General features: G+C 32.8%; 1 protein-coding gene across 3 annotated transcripts in view; it reads right to left on the minus strand.

Annotated features, from left to right (window-relative positions):
• Positions 1–20,113, minus strand: part of LOC145680520 (uncharacterized) — a 67,795-nt gene that overhangs the window by 33,085 nt on the left and 14,597 nt on the right. For 2 of the 3 annotated variants that reach the window (XM_081751123.1, XM_081751122.1), the window contains exons 2-4: positions 15,915–15,986; positions 8,442–8,494; positions 3,046–3,128 (exon numbers count right to left, since the gene is read on the minus strand). The gene's annotated coding sequence lies outside the window, so the exon portion shown is untranslated. The remainder of the gene's footprint in view (positions 1–3,045; positions 3,129–8,441; positions 8,495–15,914; positions 15,987–20,113) is intronic. The other variant, XM_081751124.1, reaches the window with a different exon arrangement.

Consider the following 20,113-nt stretch of genomic DNA (forward strand, 5'->3'; position numbering starts at 1 on the left):
AGAACTTCTGCTTCATAAAGTATTCTATATGTTATTTAACTTAGTCCTTTTTTCAAAGAAAACAGTCAGTAAAAACCTTTTAATATGTTGGTGATTAACTATATACACACTACACACATACACCTACTTTACAATGACCAATGGCTGCTCCAGAGTTCCACAAGAGGAAAATCACATCGGCAGCGGTGACGAAATCGACTAAGCGTTCCCTCTCCCCTCCAACCTTTGCAACGTCCAATGATCTTTCACTTTGAAGGCATCCTTTAAGTTCAGATGTAAGACAAATATATTACAGGAAAAATAACGAATTTACGATTTCATAACCATATATCCAGTATATGTCTTACTGAACACAAGTAACTCAAGTTATTCGAGAAGGAAAAATTTATGTTGCTAACACAGCTCAAGCACTGTCTTTCGTAAGTCTGTAAAAATATATGATTGCATATCCATTAACATACATACTTAGTAGTGTAATTTGAAACGAATTAAAGAAAAACTAATGGTGAAACTTTAATTAGCTTCATTTTTCAGATATGTATAATATTGATTAACTTCTAAAATATGAACATGATATTATTTTCATTATGCATTTAAATTCAAGTATAATCTGACTTGGATGGTCTCTTAAGCAAATGAATAATTCATTCAACCACTCATTTTCAACACTAATGCATTGACCTACTGTTCAATGTAAAATCTGAATCACACGTGTTCCTACCTCTTATCCTATGTCGAAAGCGCATTTGCCACCCATATATCCATAAGAAAGTTCCAAAATATGCGTAAAGTTCTGCAAGTCTATCGAGACCCTATTTTACTGAACTACCAGTGACTATTCCCCATCTTAAACCTATCTACCCTACATGATTTGATAATTGTTTAGTTATCGGTATTTTACAATTAGTTATTTGAATTACAAGTATAGTACTCACTTATTTGTCTGCGACGTCACATGCTTACTTTCAAAGTAATATTTCAAAGGTAACTCAATATAAAATGTAGTTCAAGATCATTCATTTGTTTCTCACATACTTGAAAAGAAAACGTACACACACATCAGAAGCAATTGAATTCCGGAATTGTAAAGAGCATTATGAAAGTATTTTATTTCTTCTTTCAAAATTACTTGTATACAACCGTCACAAAGCATGAAAATCTACTGCGGAGTCCTTCTCGTATTTGAAACAAACTGTGTCAGTCTTTTCTATGCAAGAATCAGAAAATTCGTATCTTCTTCATTGTGTGGATTGTGCGTCTCTACAGAGCTGAGGCACCGCCTTATTTCCTTCTCTCTCGTCTCATGGAAAGATGTAGAAAAGAAAAGTTTTCAGTCACGAAACAAGTGTGATTACATTGTACGTAAGGGCAAGCGTTTAAAGATCTACTCTGTGAGTTGAACGAATGCTAGGAAAAGCCTAGCCAAAATACGCAACCAGAGAATCCGTGACTTGCGAACGCTATGTTGTAATATATTTCATGGGGTTTCAGATTCCATATCAAAATTATCTAAAAAATTTATTTCAGTCAATCCTCATTTGTATAGAGGAACAAATGTCTTTATTTTTAATTATTTATATTGCTTGTAAAGACACGTGAGCATGTGACATTATAGAGCTCTCCCTGACTGACGAAATTTTTTAAATTGTAAAAATCATGTATAAGTAGCAGCATTTTATTTTAGGTTAATTATTTTACTTTATTTTATTTTCAGTATGCTCGTACCATGTCATGAGTTAGTGTATGTATAGATAATCACTATATTTTAAAAAGTTTTCTGCTGGTTTTAGTATTTCCTTTGAAAAAGAACCAAGTTAAATAATTTGCGTATTATTATAGATTTACACAAGATAAAGACAAAAAGTATAGATCAACCTGAGTGCACAAATGCTTCCTTTCGGTGTTATAGGCTGCCGAAAACATGGAAAAAGAAATGAATTTTAAAGGTCCAAAACTATGTGAACTACATTATTCGGGTCAAGACTTCACTTAGGAACTAATTAATATGTGCACTATCTAAAATTACATGTTTCAAAATCCTGTGGTACTAACGCAACAATTTTTATAGAGGGAGTTTGGCTACAGGCATATAATTTGAAGTACTCACCAACTATCACTATAAAAATTGTTGCGGAAGTACCACAGGATTCTGAAACTTGAATATCTGGATAGGGCATATACTTAGTTCTTGAGTGAAGTCTTGACCCGACTAGAATAGATCCCATAGTTTTGGAGTTATGGACCTTTAAAGTTCATTTTTTCATGTTTTTGGCAGCCTATAACTCTGAAAGGAAGCATTTGTGCACCCAGATTGGTCTATACTGCTTGTCTTATCTTGGTGTCAGGAATCACCTCCCAAACGTTGTCGGTGTTGTTTTAAAACATCCTGTATATTAATAATGCTTGTGTAAGTTTCAGTAATATAACATTACTTTCATCAGACACCTTATTAGATAACGTGTGATTAAGGCGATGATACTTAGCCGAAACTCTTACACAAGTTTTATTAATACACGTATTTAGTGCTTCGATCAGTTTTATTTTATTAATTTAAATAATATATAAAATACTTGGAAAGCCTAATTTCTTTATTTGGTGTCTGACTGTCGAAGGTAACAGAATAGGTTGCCGAAATCATTCCTGGGAAATAATCATTACAATTCGCAGAACACATACAAGGTTTGTCATTGATAATATTCTATTAAAAAAAAAATAAGGAATCTCAATGACGTTATTATAGTTAATTAATCCTCCGTTATAAAGGTAGAGTTCCGTACCGCCAGTGCGAAGGTGGGGTGTATTGCACCCCATCACCTCAAATAGCTTTGACTATATTTTTAGCACATTTTTTAATGGGCTGGGATACAATAGTGCTATTATATGATTTCACTATTATATTATCGACTTTTTTCCCTTTTCTTTCATCTTTACTTGACTAACCCGTGGAGTCATCTAGTAGTTACAATTGTAAGTAATACGGCTGGGGTATGGTACACCCCACCTTTGCGACGGAGGATTAATATATTAAAAGCAATGCAAATGTACCTGAATACTCTCACCGTCTCTTATCACCAATGATGTTCCGGAATTGGAACTATATATGTTCAGCAATCTTCTTTAGTTGGGCCCTAAAACGAAATAAATAAATAATAAAGTTTACAATTTGGCCCTTAAATGAAATAAACATAGTGACAATTTGACCTTAAAACTAAAGAAACAAACATAATGACAGATTGACCCTAAAACGAAGTAAATAAACATGATAACAATCATTATGTAGTCCTGTATTTGTATGTGTTTATGTCAATCACTGTATTTTCTCTCATTACTTTTATATATATATAAATCAGAACGTAAGAGGCTTAAGAACTGAAGATGGACAGTTCTTCACTTTCGTGTGACATTGTATGATATGGCTGTAACCGAAACTTTGTTCAGTGAAATTAATTTAAGTAGAAACTATTTTCCTGAATCATTTATGTATTTTACAGAGCCGATATATTTACCTGGAATCATTGGTAGAGAAGGTAGTGTAATACGTGCTATAAAAAGAGATATTAAAGCTTTTAGGATGATTTTTTGAGAGTGTACTTGTGGAATTAGCAATTAATAAGGAATGAAGTCTATTCTTATTCTGTAAATATTTTCATTCTAACTTGCATCCTTATGTCTTCAATAACGCTTTTGAGACTATTACCAATAATGAGGATTGTATGGAATATGAATGATGTAATATTTTTTGGTGATTATCATATACGCAAAGTGGACTGGATCAATAGAAAATTCCTGTATGACATTCATTACTATTTGAAGGCTAAAGCTAAAATATTATTTTCTTTTTTGCACAATTATAATTTAGATGTTATTCGTCATGTATCTGGTTTAGATTATTTTCTTTTTAATTTTTCATATATCAGCATCCAAAGATGATGGACTTATTGTTCCACTGGACATGTGGCATTATCCTATTGAAACTGTTATTTTTAAAAAAGAGCACATACTTAATAGTGTAAAATCAATTCGGTATGCTTAGAACAACGGTAAATTATCTTGCATTGTATCAAGAACTGACACATGCAAATCATACTAATATAAACTCAGCCGTTGTAGCTCTTGAAAATGTTATTAAGAACAACATAAAAAATAATATACTAAAGTATATGTCTAAAACAAAAAAGTATCCAGCATGATTTCCTGGCGATCTCATTTCATTAATTAAACTTGAAGAGCAAGCTCATAAGAAATACAAAACATCGAACTTGAGGATAATTATAAAGTGTTCTCTGATCATAGGACATGATTCAAATCTAAATTGAAAAGTGATAGACTTGAATATATCAAGACTATTGAAAATTCATTAAATACTAATCCACGTAAGTACGGGTGTCTCTGGCGGGGGAAAAGGGGGAGAAGCGTCCCCTCAAATATTTTGAGTACGAGATAAATAATTAAAATAATTGAAAATATTTATTTTAAATAATTTAAAAAATAATTTAAAAATAATTAAAATTATTAAAATAATTAATTTAAATATTAATACCCAAATAATTAAAAAAAAACAGTAGATAAACACAGTTTACGTTTGAAATTTTAGGATCAATCAGACACAAAGAAACTTACACGGTTATCGTTAACAACTACGAACATCATTGTCTTCATCAATTAATATGTATTAGTAGTAGAGGAAAAAGATGTATATAAACTTTCGTTTAACGCTCTAATGATATTTAGTAACATTATTTACATTTATCAAAAAATTTAAGAGCTTATCTATGCACGGGTCGCAGCCTATTTATTTCGTTCTTAGTAAACACAGTTTATATTATGTATATATATATAAAAGCAGATCAATATAGATGCTTTCAAATTCTATTACTTCAAGAAGCCTGACATGATGACATAGCAACCTATTGATATGGAAGATGTCACACTATAAAAGTTACCATCCACGATTATGTGAAAGGAACTTTGAATCAAGTTTCTCAGAAATAACAAACAATATCGGTTTTAGTGAATAGCTTCTGCTGGAAAAGTGAACTCTGTTTTAAACATTTTCGCAATCTTTTTCCCGTCTGAATATATATCCTCCCGTCGCAATCTTTTTCCCGTCTCCCCTCCCTCAAGAAATCGTAAATCGTAAAGCAGTAGAGCTAACAAAACACTGTTATTGTGAGAGCCATTCATACGTTATTTGGTGACATATAACCACTAACATAATAAAGAGTCTAACAGATCTCGTTCTGCTAATGATAACGTTTCCCTAATAAGGTTTGCCTACTTTAAGTTGTGTTTGGATATGCCTAGGTGTTTTCTGCTAATGATGACGTATAATAATAACTTTTATTACCTGACCAGCGAACGAGTGCGGGTGGCCGGTTTTGGAACTAAAATGCAAGCAGCAGTGTTTCTAACCGGATTACTTGTAATCAATCTATCACAGTTCTTTTTGTCCTGTTCGTAATAAACCACTTCACGCATATACTCAAGTCAAGGGCAGATTCATGTGGGGGGCTGCCCCCCAGAATAGGATATTTTTTTATTTTAAAAATAAAAACTAAGAATTTTCACCTTTGTATTATAAATGTAAAATAAAACCTAAAATAGGTAGGCCTTACTTTTTTTGTTTTGTTTTACGTTGCAGAAGTCAAATAATAAGTTGCAAGAAATTACTTACATTGGCGTTCTTGCTCAAAAAAAATGTCCACCTTCGAAATCGCAGGTGGCCATTTCTCTTCCAGAAATTGCAGGCAATAGCTACTTCTCCTTTTCTAAAGTTGTTTTACTTTTTTTTTTTTTCTTTCTTCAATAAACTCTTAACTTGATTTGACTTCGAACGACCACCCCCCAAACATTCATCCTGTATCCACCCTTGGCTCAAGTTAAGACAAACAGTTTCAAGTTATTGAAGTTATTTGCAGAACATCTTAAGTAACAAGCAAAAAACATCAACAACAAAAAAATAACTCCATATTAACTTGAGAAAAAAAAACTAACGAGAGCAGCGTTTTACAGGTTGCTCCTGTTTTATAATGACATCGAATAAAACGTAATCAAGTTTTATATAATCTTTTTAAATACACGGTAGAAGCTCACTGAATTGTCAATTGTGCTGTGTTGTTCTTAAATTGGTAATTTCCATTCATATATCACTATTCACAATGCATCTGCATTATTGCAGGAATGGTTCACTACAATCACATAACTTACGGCATTCTTGATTAAACGGAAAGAGATTAGGCTACGCACAACATCTAAACTGCAACTTTTAAAAACCGTTGGATACACTGCAGAGTGAAACTATCCGCTCCCCTGTCCCACCGCGCTTGCCAAGAAACTGATGTAAACACAACAGCAGCACCATCATCCCAAAACCGCACTGCTATCCTGGTCAGGTAATACCTACTTCAGGTAATACTTAAACAACAACCTACGTCAGGTAAGTTGTGTTTGGATATGCTTAGGTATTTTGTCCAACCACTAATAGCACAACCCTAATCTTTTGCGTCTCTCATTGTTTTATAGTGCTAAACTTACTAAAAACATACCTAACTTTACCAATGTCAAAATATATTTTGTGCGAAACTGCAATTTCCACAAAAACGTAACCAAGTTAGGAAGGTGAACCAGGTTTTCGCTGCAATTTAGTCTAACATCTAGGTGTGAAACTCTCTTTTGCAACTACAATGTTTTTACGAAACACAATCTGGTATTATATACTTTTATTTTCAACTTCTCTTACAGTTGATCTAGCAGCTTTGCTACTAAATTTCTGTAAACAAACAATTACTCCAGCAACGAATACATTCAACTAACTATACATCGTTTTTCGACATTGGAAATCTCAAGGTATCTATTTACAAAACTCAAGGAATGCAACTAACTAACAAACTAGCTAACTACTTTTCGACATTGGAAATCTCAAGGTATCTATTTACAAAACTCAAGGGATGCAACTAACTAACAAACTAACTAACTACTAATATCATGGCCTATGGAACCCAGATGTTCAATGCCGCGTTCACGAAAGCTCTCCATTGACTTCTATTCTTAGCCAACGATCCAGTTTCTACATTGTATTTCTATTTCTGAGATCCATCTTAATATTGTCCTCCCATCTGCGTTTGTCTTCCTAATGGTCGTTTTCCGATTGGACTTCCAGTTATAACTTTGAAAGTGTTCCTACTTTCTTCCATTCTGGCTACATGACCTGTCCACCTAAGCCTCTTAGATTTGATGATTCTAACAATGTTTGGTAAACCGTATAAATTATGTAATTCCTCGTTATGAAGTTTCCGTCATTCCCCATTCCGTTCCTCTTGGCTCCGAATATTCGTCTCAGCATCTTGCTCTCAAATACTTTCAGTCTACGTTCTTCCCTCAGAGTAAACGACCATGTTTCGCAACCATACAGCACAACAGGCATGACTGTCGTTTTATATATTTTAAGCTTCAAATTCCTCAACAGAATTTGCGACGACTTCGCAACCATACAGCACAACAGGCATGACTGTCGTTTTATATATTTTAAGCTTCAAATTCCTCAACAGAATTTGCGACGACAAAAGATTTTGAACTGAATAATAACACGAATTCCCTGCTTTTAGACAACATTTAATTTCTTCATGAATATGGTTTTCGTCTGTTAATATCGACCCTAGATATTTGAAAGTAGGTATGATTATCGTTTTATAAATTTTAAGCTTCAAATTTCTCGACAGAATTCGCAACGACAAAAGATTTTGAACTGAATAATAACACGAATTCCCTGCTTTTAGTCAACTTAAATTTTTTCGTTAATATAGTTTTCGTCTGTAAATACTGATCCTAGATATTTGAAAGTATCCACTGTATCAAAAGTCTTATTTAATATTTTAACTCTTCCATAGTTTACAGTATTAGTATCCCGACTAACTTTTATGTATTTAATTTTCTCTGCATTTACTTCTAAACCCACGTCCCTGCAAATGTTTAATAAGGCCTCTGTGTTTCTTCTATTGTTCTTATATCAGCCCCTATTAAATTTACATCAAGGAATGCAAATACGTATTCAAATGTTTCCTATATCAAACCAATTTATTTTCATCACAATCATGGCATTTCTTGCCACTGATTAATATAGTACCAACTATTTGTCCTTTAAACCAACCAACCAATAACCAAACCAAGTAAACAGGTTTTTGCTGTATTTTAGTCTAATATTTTGAACACCAGATAATACTATGATGTTATGACCAAAATAGTCCATGGTGCAGTACACAAAATCAAATACTTTAAGTTTGTGAATTCTGATATAAAATAAATTAAGCTCCTAATATTGCATTTTTTTGTACACTCTGCTTACGTAATATTACAACTATAATCTAAAGAACATGACCCCAGGTTCCCACCGGGAATCGAACAGATACAATATTGTTAGTGCTTAAGAACAAAATTATACTTACTCAAATGCCAGTGAAGCTCTAAAGGGAACTAAACACTTCAAACGAATTCATATCTGAAAAAGAATATTTTTTTAAGTTGTCTTCAAGTAAATGATCAACTTAAAATGTTAAAATATTCATTTTATATTTACTTTGTATGTTAATGTATAATAAAAGTAAAATACCTATCTTCGTGCGTGTTGTTTTCCTTTTCTCCCGATATTTCAAGCTCTTCTCTATTTCTCGTTTCAAGGATCGTTGATTTGAATAATATTGAGAGCTTCTACTGAAATACATTTCACTTATTTTCTCAAAATCCTTTGTCTAATATATTGTGTTATAATTTTTCTATGTACTTTGACGAATCTTTCTTTCAATTTTCTATAAAATATCTGTAGTTTCCTCACCAATTATATGAGAAAACTAATAAATATTATTAATACAAGTAAAAACTTCCACTATTTCCAACTTCTTTTATTACATCCATTTGTTTCAGTGTTGTCAATACCAAAGTCCAAATTATTTTTTAAGGTGTCAATAGTCACGGAAAAAATTATGGGTTACATTTTTTTAAATTTCTGCACTAAATTAATTTCGAAGCTTATTATATTTAATTACATTATCCTATTGTTTACCTAAAATTCCATTATCTCGCTTTAATTTTGAATGCTAGGCTCTAACGAAATATATTAATATATATATATATATATATATATATATATATATATATATATATATATATATATATATATATATATATTTATGTGCGGCGATATCCTATGAAATTTTACTAGCTCGTTTATGGTATGTTAGTGTTCATCATATGCTTGGAAACTATAATTCCTAAGGCATCTTCGCAAATGGAAAGAATTACTTGTGAATTATATTTTATTAGAACCTTGGATTCAGAAATAAAACAAGATAATGGAATTTTAGATACTTTTTTTTTTTCGTCCAATCAACTTTAGATATATTGAAATCACCAATAAATAATCACTGAAGTTCACTCTTGACACAATATAATTAAGATAGTTCATAAAACTTGTAACAGAATAAGTTGGATGAAAGTAACAACATGCAACTAATATTTTTTTTTTCCATTCAATGTATCAATCTCAATCCAAACACACACAGTTTCAGATTCTAAATCAAATCTCCTTTGACAATTTGTTTTAACTGTTAGTAAAACGCCACCACCTCGGCTACATTGATTAGCAATATATCCTATTAGAACGAAAACATTTGTTAAGTTTCAGGAAAAAAGTCATCAGTATGTTGATTGTGACTAGGTTTTGTCTGGTATATAAATCCACCGCTGACTTACCATACTTCAAATTGATTTTATCGAAGGGATTATAGTTTGCAAGAGATCGTAGGCTATATAGAACTCATTGTTTCTTATCCGAATGGAAAGGAGGAGGCTTCAAATGAGAAGAGGTGATTTAAAATATATGAGAACAATAGAATATCTCATGAATTTCTCATGTTAGAATGATGAAACTCGGTTTGGAATTTCGTTTCTAAAAACAATTTGACATACACATATGACATCCAACTGGGAAAAAAGTACTGAGGGGGTAAGACATCCTTAGAGAATGGGAAGGAGTGACAAGTAAAAATAAGTGAAAATGACCGATATTAGAGTTGAATTCATAGCTTTTGGTGTCAGTAAAATGTATAGTGACATCCCCGATGCCGTCCAAGTTCAGCTATCGACATGAGGTGGAGGCTGAGAATGAGTGAAAAATAAAATGTCCACGTTTTGTAGAAACAACCCTAAATACGAATTTTGGTGGACTACATAGGTGAGGAAAAAATAATGTTTTCACAAATCTAAAGAATAATATGAATGCTCATTGAAGGAATAGGTTGCTTGGCACATACCACGCGAACTTTATCCAAACAGCCACAGACAGGTTAAGTTGTGATGTGAAGGCTATAATTCGAAGAATATTTAGTTATTGTTATACATATATATTTACATATTCAGAGCCGAGAGGTTACGATGACACATGATTTCGTAGAATGTGGATACAATGTTCTGTCTCACTCAAAAACCCATTGGTACCTCTCTTTCTAGAAAGAGGTTGCAAGTTTGATAAAAAACATTTGAACCTTTTAAGTCGTTCTTTTCAGGGAAAAGGCTCTTAAATGCTACTGAAATTCTTTCTCAAGATTCAATAAATGAGGCATACTTATTATTTGTTCATACTTAGTTCTATGTGTTTCATAATGATGTAAATGAAAATTGAATGAAGCAGAAATATTGTTACAGAAGTCATAGCAGTACTTCGAGAAATATACGAAATAATAATTATAACAACTGATGAGCATTTCTTTCTCTACACGTAAAAGATGTATTTAGAGGAGATGAAATATCTAATCACAATGCAGCTACATTCAGAAGAGAAGTAAATGAATTTTACCAAACTTGCAAAGATTACCTAAAAAGTAGAGCCTTGCACTCACTAAACAGAAAGGCTTTAAATAGATGATGTTAAAGGAAAAACTTAAATGGTAAACGTTGAGGCTACAGTTCGCTATTTAAGGGGAAAAAAAGTGTCCCCATTCATGATCTTTCTTGTAATGGTAATTTAGGAAAATACTTACAAGAAAATTAAAGAGGAGTGAAATGACAAAATGTATCACGAAAAGCAGAAGTATTTTAAGAAGTATGATTATCCAAAATTAACGATCGTCTGAAAGTAGGGAATTCGTGTTATTATCTAGTTCAAAATCTTTTGTCGTCGCGAATTCCATCGAGGAATTTGAAGCTTAATAAAATATAAAACGATAATCATGTCCGTTATACTGTATGGTTGCGAAGGATTTGAGAATAAAATCCTGAGACGAATATTCGGAACCAAGAGGAACGGAAATGGGGAATACCGGAAATTTCATAACGAATAACTGCATAATTTATACCGTTTACCACCAAACATTGTTAGGATTATCAAGTTTAGGAGGATCAAGTAGGCAGGTAATGTAGCCAGAATGGAAAAAAAAAGTAGGAACGCTTTCAAAATCCAATCACAAAATGTTCATTAGGGAGATCTAGGCGCAGATAGGAAAATAATATTAAAATGGAGAAATAGGAATACAAAGTAGAAACTGGATCCAGTTGACTAGGGATAGAAGTCAGTAGTATTTGTGAAGGCGGCATTGAACCTCCGGATTCCATAGGCTATAGAGTTAATTAGTTAGTTAATTATGATTACCTACGACAGAATTCAGAAATTCTCAAATTGTGTATTTATTTGAATATAGATAAGTACGAATATCCTAAATTTGAGGTGATTTTGAGGTAAGGTATATTTATTTTCACTTGTTTATTCTTCTACACGTACTCTTTATACATTAACAAACATTTTTTCATGACAACCTATTAAATTTTGTAATTTCATTTATATATATATAAGAGAATATAAGAGAATAAATCTGGACGCGAACATTCAGAAACTGATGGAAGCCCACAATTTCCTAGATAACTTCTAGGGAAATAAGATGTACACAGGTGGAAATTCTTTGAGAATCACTATGTGGACTTGAAGAACAACAATCCTAATTTTCCAATTCTCATCAGGGAGTGCAGCGGAATTCAAGCAAAGATGTTTGCCAGATCTGAGCGAGACGAAGAGGGCAGCGTAGTTTTGAAAAATTTGTAACCTGAAGACAACCTGAAGAAAGTAGAATCTGTAGCATCCGTCTAAAGCGAACCTATGATATTAGTTTACTCATGTAATTTTGGTTCATGTATTATTATTAATTCACTCTTTTAAAACATGGTTAAATATTTCCCAATCCTATTTGAAATTACAAAAGGTATATTTATTTATTTATACCTCACCTCAAAATGGTGATATTGTTGTGGTCAATATTTGATTTGGATGATAATGGTCAATATTAAATTTTCTATAAAGAACAAACGATCATGTCACTAAGTAAAAAGTGTCCACGCTGGGATAAATTTCCAATGGTGCTTTTTATATTGATATAAAGATGCCGAATCCAACAAAAGTATTTCCAAAATGTATCCGTCCACAGAGTCACGAGAAAAATCACCTCAAATTTGAGATATTTGTATTTATTTGTATTTCAAATTTGGGATCACTTTTCTAGACATTCCATGGACGTGAATGTTAAAAAATAGTTGTTTTGGATTCAGCGTCCTCAAATTAGTATAAAAAGCCCAATTAGAAATTTATCAAAGCATGGACACTTTTTACTGGTGGCACTGTTGTTCTTTGTTATCTCTCTCTATAAAAGAAGCCCTGATTGACTGACTGATCAACATCTAGGCCAGACTACCTAAGCTAGGAATTTGGAAGTTAAGACAGTATGTAGGATTTGTGATGTAAGGTACCACTAAAGAAGGGCTTTTTATAATTAGACATGGAAAATGGGGTAGAGTAATGGAGAGTTCCATTTATTATAATAATGTATCCATATCTCGAAATCCCTTAAGGTTGGAGACATGAAATTTGGAATACTGAACTTTTGATTGATTTATTTATTTGCTTTTTTTATGTTGGACCTAGATTGGAAGAAAAAATGTGGGAGTGATTTATTAAGATGCCCAAACGAGATGTTTGAATTTCGTGCAAGACTTCGTCTGACGACTTATATATGAAAGATGTAAAAGGAAGAACTCAAGATATTGCCCGCAGTAACGCGTGGCGCCAATTGCTAGTCTATCAATAGAGCATGAAACGGGAGTTCCACCTACAAATTAGATGACTGTCACCTACGTAATGTGATAATGATATATTTCTCTTCCTTTCTCTAATCAAAATAAAGTATCCCAGCATTCCCTGACTTTTCAAATCTATGTTAATCTTGAAGTGTTATGAACTACTCCAATTAAAAAGTATACTTGAGATTTCACTTGTGTATTGAGTTGAAACAAAATAACTTACAACGTTAACTTCACCGCTTTTTACTAATAATAGTAGTATTGCAGATTGATAAACACACTTTTATTTTAGTTTAACATCCCACGATTATGCTTCAAGGCTAAAAGGGAGACGGCGATGATAATAATGAAAGAAATGATGGAATAAAAAGGTGGGAAGAAATGTAAGAACCTCGAGAAAACACACGCACACGGTTTGTCCACCCCAAAGCCCACTTGGCAAGAACTGGTATTGAATTAGAGGCCCCATGCACCAGAGGTGAGTACCCTGCTACTACGTCGCAAGACCGCACTTTATTTTTGTTCATTCACTTGTTTATGTGTCTTGTTAGCTACTAATAGAAACATTTTAACCAAAGAAAACTGTCTACAAACTGACTAAGGTCTCCTTAAATTTACTTGAGTTTTGCAACTTCACGAATAGTTACTTAAAGTTATTTATATCTACCTTACACCCCGTGTGTTGTCGCTGAGATTTTTCATTTCAACTTCCTGAGTTCCATTTCTCTTCGTCTTCCGATACTGAATGCAAGTGAATAACACAATGGTACTGCGCTTAATGGTTTCGGAGATCTGCTGGGGGGAAGGGGGGGGTCCATTCTCATCTCAGGGTTCACATTGAATCTGGAGCCTAAGATGCAACGAAAACATTTATACAAGATTCCCACCTACCAGTCTGGTAGATCCGGATAACGGCAAAAAAAATCACTGAATCCTCTCTACCTCACCTTAGAAGTCATATTTTGCAAAACCCCGTTTTATCTACAGCCTACATTGCAAGGAAAATATTTGTAACAAGTCTATCCATGGCTTTGGATTGAATATTGTAACAAAAGAAACACTGACGAAAGCTTCAACCACACACATTTCCCGCCAAGTGAACTTTGTGGTGGACAAACACCGTGTGCGTGGGTTTTCTCGGGGTTCTCCCGTTTCCTCCCACTTTCTTCATCCCATCATTTCATTCATCTCTCATCATCACCGTCTCCTTTAGCCTAACCGGCATAACCGTGGGACGTAAAACTCAAAAATTTCATTTCATTTCAATATATTATAAACTATAATGTGTAAGGGTTTCGGATATCTAACATATTCTTCCTCAGATACTATCTCTGTGTCCGAAACCGTTACACATTATAGTTTATAATACAGTGTATGTGCTAAAGCTTTGGTCAGTGTTTCTTTTGTGAAAATATATATTATACATATACTAGTCTTCGATATATACTAACATTCGACTTTGCCCCCAAATCCCCACATTTTGTTCGACCTACTGCCTCGCACTCTTATTTCAGCCTTTCAAAAGTGTAAATAACTAAATTTCATGTCCCAAACTTTAAGGGATTTCGAGATAAGACTATCTTATTTTAACAATTGCAATCCCCATTCTCTTTTACTTCCATTAAGGGAAATATCTTTAAAAAAAAAAAAAAAAAAAAAAAAAAAAAAAAAAAAAAAACAGAAATACGTCTTTATTTATTTTAAATAAAAAGTCTAAATGCCAAATTTCATGTCTCTAATTGTCTCTGAAGGCAAAATGGGTTTTCCCAGTGCTGGTAAAAACTTAAAAATTTTAAATGATTCTGAGATACTTCTATCTCGTTTCAACTATTACAGCCGCTACTTTTTTTTATGCTTGCTTTTTTCTTCCTTTGTAAGGGATTTTTTTTTTAAGAACGTTGAAACCCGTCTTCAATTATTTTAAATGATTCGTCCAGTTCCAAAACGGCTCTTGTTCATTTACTGCAAATTCCAGAAAACTGTAGAATACTGTAGAACTGGGAATACTGTATTTATGTGAAAAATTTGAACATCCTCAAATATTTCCAGTGCTACAAAACGAATCGATCTACAGTTTTTCTTTGTTTTCTAGGATGTGATGTAAATGGACAAGAGCCGTTTTGGAACTGGACGACTCAAATGAAAAGTCTAAATTCCAAATTTCATACAGAATTTCCAGATATAGTCATGTTATAACAATTGCAACCCCACCCGTTTTTCTTCCCGTCTTCTTTCTTTCCCTCTAGGGAAAATGTCAAAAAACGGTGAAACATATGTCTATTCTAAATCAGAGGTCAATTTATCAAATTTCATGTCTCTATCCTTCGGAGATATGAACATTTTTCCCTAGTAATCATTATACAACCCCCCCCCCTTCCCTGTCGAACTTTCAAAATCCTTCCTTAGTGGTACCTTTCGTCAAAATACTGTGCACTGTCAACATTTCAAGTTTCAGAATACGAAGGCTATTCTATAAGCAAGTATATTGGATGCAATATTTGATTATTTTTCATAGTGTTTATATATATTTGTTCCATGAAAATATAAGCTCCTATGAGTATTAGACATAAACAATATTAATAATATTTTCATTTTAGTATTAATGCACACAATATCCATATGCTTATTCTTGGCGTACTATTAAAATAATATGAGAAAACTGTAATTTTTACTAAAATTTAAGTTGCTTTTTTATTTTTATTTTTTAATTCATAATTACCATACCTCAGCAATGGAGCAAACAGACTACGCACATAAATTAAGAAATGTGATAATAAGAGATAAAACAAAATTAAACTTACGATCCACTTCTAAAGCGCCGGGTGTGTTCTTGAAAGAACTAAACGGTCAACGTCTTGCTAACCTCTCAAACGCTGAAAAAAAAAAAAAAAGTAAATTGTATGAGAGTTATCTTAAGGCAATAATTTATTAGTTTTCTTTACGCCATTAAGTCTCAAGATCGAATGTAAGAAAAAAAAATCTCAGTACATAACTTTTGATCAAGTACTATCACATACATTGATTAAAATTCTCGTTTTAGGCTTTCAGTTACACACAAATTTAATACTTTGTAAATTTCTATTGGACAGCAAAATGACTGGAGGAGGTCAAAAATTTAAAGAACCAGATGGTATCTGCAATGTGCTATTAATGAACTAAGAATTGCTTTCACCTTTGCTTTTGGTATATTACACATGGTTATAGGGTGTACTGGAAGAAAGTGGCAATACTTTGGGAAATAGTAGTATAGGTGATTCTATCAAAAAAAAAAAAAAAAAAAAAAAAAACCTATAAGAATAAGTCTCTAATGTCTAACAACATACACATAACGTTCTATAGAAATCGAAATGCGTCTAATAAATATTTAGAAAAATATGTTATATACCCAAAATTTGGAAGAACGTGCTCCCTTATTATTGGCCATTTTAACTGCAAGCAATTGAGACATTTAGAAATTCTCACAAAAATTACACCATATTCAACATTTTTTTTAAAAAAAAAAACGAGTTATCATAGAATTTTTATATAAATCTTCGAGGAAGGGGTTAAGTGACCCTTGATATTTGATTGTCTTTAACTGTATGAGTGAAAATTATGTAAAAACCTCAATAAACACATTTGTGTTAAAATCGGATAGCATTTAGGAAAGGGTTTATCCGTTTGCAATGATGTGAACAGACTTGGGGGAGGGGGGCGGATGGATGAATTTCAGCTTAAATGTAGAAGAGATTATGTAGATTCTATATTCAAAAACAAACTGTCCTAAAATGGATGGAACATAGTAATTTTAAAAAAATCACGAAAGATGAACATTAAAGTCAATGGAAAATCAGTGAAAAAAAAAAAAATGTCGTCCACATATCTCAAAAATTATATAATAAGATGGCTAATTGTAAGCTTATTGCAAAGAAAAAGTAATGAAAAGCTTACAACACGTAAGGTAAAGATGGATAGAACATTGTCGAAAGTCCAGTTGTTTGATTAAAATCAATAATAACGCTTATCTTCTTCGAATTATCCAGGGCGACCCACGTTGAGGTTATGTGCTTGAAATATCTCACATCTTGATTTGGAATCTCCAGACTCGATTTAGCACATAATGTGAGTTTTGATTTGATGACGTTATACAGTCTGGTGCTTATGGCAAACTGGATAAGCCCTTACTTTAAAACAAAAATAGGGGAGGGTTTTTACTCTCTCGTTCTCAATTGATTATAAGTTTAAGTAGTAAAAACGATTGTGAAGCTTCAAATAGTATGCGCCATATTCTATGATAATCTAATATTTGTTTTTACAGAAGATATCTTGCATTTTATTCTCTAATCGGAGGTGTTGTGGAGAAATCCATACTATGTTGGGGGATGGATTCACCTCTCATCCTTAACTGATTTTAATCCTGAGCACAAGGAAAGAGTAAAAGAAACATATTTATATTCTACCAAAACTGAATGTATTTTAGAAAATTTATCGTGGAACTCTACAAGAAATTGGCAGGGGAGGAAAGGCTATGAGGGTAAATCCATTACTTTATTCTTTACTGATTTTAACTTCCTATGGAAGGGATAATTCGAAACAATCAAAACCAATGTACGACGTATTACGACAATCAAATTTCTGATCTATAACAAACAAACAAACAAACAAACAAACAAAAAAAATACAGTGCTTATTACACAAACACTCCCTAAGTGCTGCTTTTCTTCTTCGTGCATTAGTAGCTAGGACTTCAATCGCTTGATCTCAGACCAGCCGGCAATGAGTCATTACAATGTTTAGTTGACAATTTGTACAGCAAAATGAAAACAAATATTATACTTGAGACCACCTTTTCATAGTACGGAAAATATCTTGCTGAAAAGCAATTATACTGTATCCCTAATCTTTAGACTAAATGTCTATATAACGTAATTTTAAATTTTGTTGTTAACATAGATTCATAAATAGCAAGAATATGAGTACATTTGGTCATAAAGAAGAATGTTCTTTATAACGTAACTTGAATTGCATATATAAGTATTAGATATTTAACAATTCATCCGTCCACTTAAACTTCAGAACTTCAAGAAAAATATTTTTTCAAGAGGTGAGGAATGCCTCAAATTTTGAGATTTCGGATGTTTTTAACGTTGTGAAAATTTTTGTTCCTTTTTATTGATTTGTATCCTACTGTACCGATTAGTAATTAGTAAGTCATTGATTTTTATCTGAAGGAGCATCAATATTTTGTAAAGTTTGTACTAAAAATTATTTGCTCTTTAGCGTAAACAATAATAGTAGTTCTTTGAAATTCCCATTTTGAGTAATATCTTCTATACAGTATACAGGGTGTCTACTAAAATTCCAAAATGAAATTTCGTGACCTTTTCTTTAGCAAACATTTTCAAGAGCGAATTTGCGGGCGAATTAGGCCGAATTTTCACCCATGCGATAGAAACGTACTTTACTTGGGATTTGGTAGCGTCTAAAGCCGGCCATAGACATTTTTGGTGGTAAATTTTGACGTTTTACAGAACAAAATTTTCCAATCTGTACTTACATTTGTACAGTTAAAAAAAAAATCGTGACCCAAAAGCTAAATTTCATGACTTTTTCGTGACATTCGTGACTTTCGTGACCGATACACACCCTAGTATACTTTCAGCAATATATTAGAGATCAAATAAGCTTCCAAACAAGGTGAAACTACTCGAGCCATTCTTCAGCTTTAATTTTTTAAGGTATATACTCACACAACCAGCCAATATAGTGATAGTATCTTCTTAATTTTAGGAATTAGGAATTACGTTTCCAGGTATGCGGCATGTATGCTCATTTAAGCTCATCACATATGAAAGATGATGATGTTCCTTGCCGATCAAACAACCTGGAGAAGTGGTAAAAGAGGAAAGGAATGGGGAAGGAAGGAAGCGGCCTGGGACCTTTATGTTAGTTATCATCCCGGCATTTCCCTGGTGTGAATAAGGAGAAACTTCACTCAGGATGGCTGGCCTGAAAAGTCTTTTACACCTTTCCGAATCGAATCCGGGACAGCTCGCACCAAAGGCAAGAGCGTCATCTACTACGCAATGGATAGTATCTCCTAAAGACCTGTTGAAGATCATTGTTTTAGAATGCGAGTTTTCTGTTAAATCAGTTCAAAAGATAGACCTAACATTGATTTTTGAGCACCTGGTATATTAATAACAAAATTAGACAAAGTAGACATTTGCTTATTATATTAATAGGATCCATATTTACTAAAGTTTTTTTTTTTACTTACTTACATACATAAGCAGCCATAGGTAACAAAGGCATTCTTGACCGCGGAAGTTTCAATGACGGTTTGTCCTCTTCTTCAGTAAAAACTCTGGTCAGGTGTGCCATTGTAAACTGAGTGCTTACGTAAGTTGAAAAGCTTTGTTTGTGCAGTTGTTTATTATTAAGGTATTTACTGCAATTTATACAACAAACGAGCCTAATATAAATATTTTGGTTTCGTATCCTCACATGAAATGAAATGGAAAAAAAAAAAAAAAAAAAAAGTGATTGTGTGCATTATGGAAGCGAGAGATGATTTCGTTCATATTTCATAAATCAGTGTTCCATAGCAACCCTATAATATGGCATTTTTTGAAAGAAGGTTTTCACAATTTTCTCGAACGAATCATTAACCAACCAAAGATTTTCTTAAAACCTCCAAGGAACCACACATTACTTTTATGATCCCCTCCTCTACCTCAAGTTATCCTCCAGGATTTGATGCCAATAGGAAATCTCAAATAAAACACACCCTGTTTCACAAAAATCTAGTAATTTTAGAAAGTTATCGGTAAGCTTGTTTTCTCTTTTTAGATGGTATGAATTCATTCTTTTCCCAATTTCAGCTCCAAACAATAAGGGGAGTCTTGAGATATAACAAAATGTTTTATAAAAGTCAAGAGAAATTTTACGCAATTTATTGTAGAACTTATTATTAAACCTGCTGGCGAATTCGTTCACATCACTTTCGAACGCTTTTAGC

The sequence above is a fragment of the Thermobia domestica genome, chromosome 3 (genome assembly GCF_964235325.1).
Source record: "Thermobia domestica chromosome 3, izTheDome1.hap1.1, whole genome shotgun sequence".
NCBI classification, from domain to species: domain Eukaryota; kingdom Metazoa; phylum Arthropoda; class Insecta; order Zygentoma; family Lepismatidae; genus Thermobia; species Thermobia domestica.